This window comes from Polypterus senegalus, chromosome 1 (genome assembly GCF_016835505.1).
Source record: "Polypterus senegalus isolate Bchr_013 chromosome 1, ASM1683550v1, whole genome shotgun sequence".
Taxonomy (NCBI): Eukaryota; Metazoa; Chordata; class Cladistia; order Polypteriformes; family Polypteridae; genus Polypterus; species Polypterus senegalus.
In genome coordinates this window covers 18,477,166-18,483,979 of record NC_053154.1, presented here as the reverse complement: position 1 = coordinate 18,483,979, position 6,814 = coordinate 18,477,166, and the positions used below count along the sequence as shown (strand labels likewise).

At 44.4% G+C, this 6,814-nt stretch overlaps 1 non-coding gene across 1 annotated transcript; it reads right to left on the bottom strand.

Moving 5' to 3' along the window:
* Window positions 1-6,341: 6,341 nt before the first annotated feature.
* Window positions 6,342-6,414, bottom strand: trnav-aac. The gene has a single exon. It is a non-coding gene; the product is annotated as a tRNA-Val (tRNA).
* Between the last annotated feature and the right edge of the window lie 400 nt (window positions 6,415-6,814).

The window sequence follows — 6,814 nt, the reverse complement described above, 5'->3', positions numbered from 1 at the left end:
TATAACATAGCTGATCTCACCACCATCCTATAGACCTTCCCTTTCACTCTTGCTGATACCCGTCTGTCACAAATCACTCCTGACACTCTTTTCAACCCACTCCACTCTGCCTGCACTCTCTTCTTCACTTCTCTTCCACAATCCCCATTATTCTGTACTGTTGATCCCAAGTATTTAAACTCATCCACCTTCACCAGCTTTACTCCCTCATCCTCACCATTCCACTGACCTTCCTCTCATTCACACACATGTATTCTGTTTTGTTTTGAGGGTCTCCTTAACCTGCTCCCTACTTTCGCTACAGATCACAATGTCATCAGCAAACATCACAGTCCACGGTGACTCCTGTCTAATCTCGTCTGTCAGCCTGTCCATCACCATTGCAGATAAGAAAGGGCTCAGAGCCGATCCCTGATGTAATGTCACCTCCACCTTGAATGTATCCATCACTCCTACTCCAGACCTCACCATGGTCACACTTCCCTCGTACATATCCTGTACAACTCTTACATACTAGTCTGCCACTCCTGAATTCCTCATACAATCCCACAGCTCTTCTCTCCTCACCCTGTCAGATGCTTTCTCCAGGTCCACAAAGACCAAATGAATCTCCTTCTGGCCTTCTCTCCATGTCTCCATCAACATCCTCAGAGCTAACATCACAGCTCTTTCTTGGTATTAATCCATACTGCTGCTCACTGATCATCACCTCCCTTCTTAACCGAGCTTCCACTACTCTTTCCCATAACTTCATGCTTCATGTGTTTCTTCTTTGATAACCTCTATAATTAACTCTTCCATTGCTGTTGAACTGCTTCCTCCTTCATTAAAAATGGCTTCAATTACACCAAGTTTGAAAACAAAACAACAACAACAACAACAACATTTATTTATATAGCACATTTTCATACAAACAGTAGCTCAAAGTGCTTTACATATTAAAGAATAGAAAAATGAAAGACACAATTATAAAACAAAATAAATCAACATTAACATCAATAAGAGTAAGGTTTAATGGCCAGGGGGGACAGAAAAAACAAAAAAACTCCAGACGGCTGGAGAAAAAATAAAATCTGTAGGGATTCCAGACCATGAGACCGCCCAGTCCCCTCTGGGCATTCTACCTAACATAAATGAAACAGTCCTCTTTGGGTTTAGGGTTCTCACGGAAGGACTTGATGATGATGGTCACGTAGACTTCTGCCTTTTAATCCGTCCATCATTGTTGGAGCATCATGAAGCTTTGAGTAGGTGGAGGTGGCGCAGGCCGGAAAAAGAAACAGAAAAGAGAGTAGGGGTCAGTACCGATTTTACAGCCACCATGAATAGTTATTTTGAGGAGATTAAACATATAGAGTATCAGGATTAAGTTAAATTACGATTAAAATGAAGTTATAAAAAGGCCATGTTAAAGTAATGTGTTTTCAGCAGTGTTTTAAAGTGCTCTACTGTATCAGCCTGGCGAATTCCTATTGGCAGGCTATTCCAGATTTTAGGTGCAGAACAGCAGAAGGCCGCCCGCCTCACCACTTTTTAGTTTTGTTCTTGGAATTCTAAGGAGACACTCATTTGAGGATCTGAGGTTACGATTTGGAATATAAGTGTCAGACATTCCGATATATAAGATGGGGCGAGATTATTTAATGCTTTATAAAAAACCTGGTTTAGCCCCAGAAAATGTTCGTAATTACCAACCTATTTCTAATCTTCCATTTATAAGAAAAATTCTTAAAAGGTAGTTGCTTCTCATGAAATAACCTGTTTGAACAGTTTCAATCGGACTTTCATTCGAAACATACAACTGAAACTGCACTGTTCAGAATTACAAATGATCTTCTCCAGGCAGCAGACATGGGACTTTTAACAATTCTTGTACTTCGGGATCTCAGTTCTGCATTTGATACTACAGTACATCCCATCAGATACTTTTGGAACACTTAGCTAATTTTAGAATTTGTTTGAAGTCCACTGAACATAATACACTGATTCTTATCCAACTTCATTGTCTCCCTCTCTACTGCCGTATACAATTTAAACCATTGATCTTAACATTTAAAGTTCTCCACAGTCTCGCTCCTCCCTATCTTAGTGATCTTTTACAGACTCGTACCCCTTCTTGCCCTCTCAGATCCTCATCTGCATCTTTACTTTCTGTGCCACACATTCAACTTTGTTCCATGGCAGCCAGAGCTTCCTCTTACAGCCTCCGCAACTCAGGAATTCTCTCCCTGCTCACATGGGCCAACTACTGCTGATTCAATGATAAGATTTAAAACTATTCTTAAAACACACAGCTTCATATTGGCATATCAGAATATGATTTTACTATTTGTCACTGAATTTAATGTACGTTTGTTACTTCTTTCTTGCTGTATTGCTGTTGATTTTATCTGTTCCTGTTTAGATTTTATTGTTGTTTAATTCACTGTAAGGAGAACTTGAGTGTTTGGAAAAGCGCCCTATAAATAAAGTGTATTATTCAGTCAGTCATTATCCAACCCGCTATATCCTAACTAGAAGGTTAGCAGGGATCTGCTGGAGCCAATCCCAGCCAGCACAGGGCGCAAGGCAGGAACAAATCCTGGGCAGGGCGCCAGCCCACCGCAGGGCATCCACACACCAAGCACACACAATTTAGGATGGCCAATGCACCTAACCTGCATGTCTTTGGACTGTGGGAGGAAACCCACGCAGACACGGGGAGAACATGCAAACTCCATGCAGGGAGGACCCAGGAAGCGAACCCGCAGGTCTCCTTAAATGTATTATTAAATTACTATTATTGTTATTATTATTAATAATAATAATATTACTAGCTGTGCTACCCGTCTAAGACAGGAACACATCTAAGCAATAAATGTAGTCCTCAGCATTATCATTTTCTGTGCACCATGCAATAACTACCTCTTTGTTATATGCCATTTAGTATAGGATTCTTAAAAGCAGTGTTAACCTGTGTGATACACCATCTGTTGGAATGACAAATGCAATGAAAATATCTCTGCTTGCTGTATGGGATTTGTAAAAGCAGTGTTAATGTTTGTGATGTGCCATTTGTTGAAATGACAAATGCAATTCATCTGTCTCTGTTATATGTCATTTGGTTTTGGATTCATAAAAACATTTTTAACCGGTGTGATGTGCCATCTGTTTGAATGACAAATGCAATAAAAATATCTCTGTTGTATGCTATTTGGTATGGGATTTGTAAAAGCAGTGTTAATGTTTGTGATGCATCATCTGTTGGAATGACAAATGCAATGCATCTGTCTCTGTTATATGCCATTTGGTAATGGATTAATAAAAACATTGTTAACTTGTGTCATATAGTGGGTCCACGGCTCAGAATAAAAGGCCAGTTTTAAATAAATAATTGCCGCACTTGCAGCTTATAGAAGGGGCGTTGTAGTTTGGTTCTCAGGCGCGACATGCTATGGCCGTTTCCTTGCTTACGTGCACAGGTCAGGAATCGTCTGCATCCATAATTGAGGCCAGTAGCTGCTAATCGCCACACCTGTGCCACGTCCCCATTATATATATTAGGAGCGCGAGTGCGGAGGAGGAAAAAAAAGGTCGGAAAGAGAGAATGGAGGTTAAGGAAGAAGAGGAAAAGGCAGAAAGTGAAACAGACCTTCATTCCTCTCCTCTCCAGAGCAGATCTCCACCTCTCCAGGGTCTCCTCCACCAGCTCCCTACTTTCGCTACAGATTCGTCTTGTAAATTATAAATAATGTTTTGTTATTATAATTATCATTGCACAGAATTTAACATCTGTTGTACATGCACAAGCAGGCTGAGGGTCCGGCCGCAGGACTACAGTGCCAGGAACAGCTCATCACCTGGGCAAGAATGTACTTTAAACCTGCCAAATCCCAGACCCTGGTGTTGAGGAAGAGTCTCGTGATGGACAGGTTTCATTTTACCTTGGATGGCACTGCCATCCCATCCATCACCAATAAGCCAGTGAAGAGTCTGGGGAAGGCCCTCGACTGTAACCTTAGGAAAGCAGCCATTCTCCAAACAGCTTCCAAGGACCCCCCAGAGCTGGCTCGCCATGGTGGTTATCCCACATTTACCTGGCAGGTTCAAAGCCTGGATCTATCAATTTAGTACCTACCTACCTCAAACCCTATGGCCTCTGCTAATATACGAGGCCCCCTTGAGATCTGTGTAGTGCTGGAGAAGGAGGCCAGTTAGCTATTAGTGATGGCGGCTGGGCACTATCTCACATTTTGAGCAGCACAGCATGGGCATGGAAGGAAGAACAAGTCCATTTAATAGTTTGGACAAGGAGTTCAGGGTTTCTCCGTAAGGTGGCAGTGACGTGCCACAGTACATGGACTCCAAGGACCCAAAGTGGCAGCAGAAGCAGGCATTTAGGTAAGGACGGCTAGGAAGTGGAAAGTGCAGGAAGGAGTGATGATGGCAGAGTCCCAGTTTAGACATAGGGCTCTGGTGGGGACAATGGCAACTGGGCAAGTGGGGCCGGGCTCCTTTCCTCAACCCCGCTATGACAAAACCAAAGGCAAGGACATTCAACAAGTAATCCTGAAGGAAGTATGGGCTGGGGCTGAAGAAGAGAGCTACAGCAAGATGGTGGGCATGCGAGATGGGAGGATGTGCTCGTGCGAAGGATCTCCTGGGCTGACATCTGTCAGGCAGAACCCCGGGACATTAAATTCATGATCCCAGCTGTCTACAATGTTTTACCAAGGCCTGCAAACCTCCACGTCTGGGGCAAAAGTGATCCCCATTATAGAGGATTGCTGGGGCCCTTACCAGGCCGGGAGCTTATTTTGGACACTGTGTCTCCTGGAACACTAGGGGGCAGCCCCTCCTGGCTGGCAGTGGGGTCACTGGTTTGGAGCATAGAAGCTCAACCCTGCTGGGGTCCGTGGCCACCGGAAGACGCTCATTGCACACTTGGTGTCCTAAAAAAGGAGCCAGCCGCCACTAATCGAGGAGCCAGAGCTGGGAGGAGGCTTGCCGGGAGAGAAGTGGAGGCAGAGAAGTAGAAGAAGAAGCTGGAAAGGCTTTCGGCTTGGACTCTGTTTTGGTGCTTGGTGTACTGTGCTGTGAAGCAGAGAAATAAATGTGTGCTGTGTGGCAAACTCTTGTCTCTGCCGGATTGTGTCGGGTTAAGGCGGCAGTACGCACCCCTGAACTTCACACCATGCATGGCCTGTCTGTCCTGGAAGAGGATCACTGAAGCACATCTTTAACAGCTGCCCTAAAGCCTTGGAGAAAAGTCGCCAATGCTGAAGGAAAGGGCAGAGTGCATTACTTACTGCCATTACTACCAGCAAACAATGATAATTGATAGATACATAAATAAAAATAAATAAATAGAAGTTTATTGTGGGCGGCATGGTGGTGCAGTGGGTAGCGCTGCTGCCTGGCAGTTAGGAGACCTGCGGTTGCTTCCCGGGTGTTCCCTCTGTGGAGTTTGCATGTTCTCCCCATGTCTGCATAGGTTTCCTCCAAAGACAGGCAGGTTAGGTACATTGGCGATTCTAAAATGTCCAGCAGGTGTGTGTTTCCTGCCTTCCACCCTGTGTTGGCTGGGATAGGCTCCAGCAGACCCCCATGACCCTGTAGTTAGGATATAGCGGGTTGGATGATGAATGGATGTTTATTGTGCAGAAATTTCAAAATGGACTATTGAAATATTGAATTGTCTGATCGCAGTGGACAGAAAAGACCCCTCAGAGATGCTTCTTAACCTGGGGGTAAAAGTGCTCCAAGACAGCGCCGCCTGGAGGGGATTTTTTCATGATAGCATTCCTTTTGTCATTTAGGAAACAGTCGTTTTCAGATTAAGAGTAAATTGTCAGTCATGTCAGGGAGCCAATCGGCCAAAAGACAACGCGCCCCCTGCAAACCGATTCGCGAATCATCTGTGAGAGCTAAGAAATTTGCATATCCATTGAAAAATACCATCAAGTGCGCGCGGCTTTTCAAGGCAGGACAAGGAAAAAAAGGTGCTGGACAGGACAGCAGACCTTCAGAGGTCCACCATAACTCCGGCACTCGCGAGTTGAGTCGATCTGTAAGCGCAACAGAAACGCGATCGAGTCCGACTGAGCCGGAAATGCAAATAGGATGAGAAACATTTGGAGGGCCATCGAATGGTTGATTGCATTTGATTAGATAATCTTGTTTATCCTATGAGGTAATTCAGAAGTTCGTAATGGAATTAAATTGACGGGGACGAGTATTAATCAAACACGAGTTTTATCTTTAGGGGTTGGTGATCAAGACCAAACTACAGCACATTTAAGCTTTTGTATGAATTAAGCCTTTTTTTAATAATTCACTGGCACGATCTTTGAAAATAATTCTGTTTCCACCCGGTTTCGAACCGGGGACCTTTCGCGTGTTAGGCGAACGTGATAACCACTACACTATGGAAACTCACATGAACAAAGGAGTAACAGGTCGGCATACACCATGTGGTTTTTGCCCGACCTGCATGTGAAAGTTGTAGTTTGCAAAGTATAATGAATCTTCTTCTTTCGGCTGCTCCCGTTAGGGGTTGCCAAAGCGGATCATCTAACACATGTTATTTATATAGCGCCGGTGTGACGTGCGAACAGCCTCGATAGTTTCTTGACACTGTCATTAAATCGGACGCCGTCGGCTTCATGTCGACAGCTGTGAGAATTCGTCGGAGCGGACAGTGAGCGTCTTCCTTAGACATATACTGTATAGGTAGACGCCGCATTCACTGTGTTGCCCAGTCGACACGATACGTCAGCGCGTCCGCCTTATTGCGAGTGGCAAAAGTGCCATTTAAACTAAAACAGGTAGACGT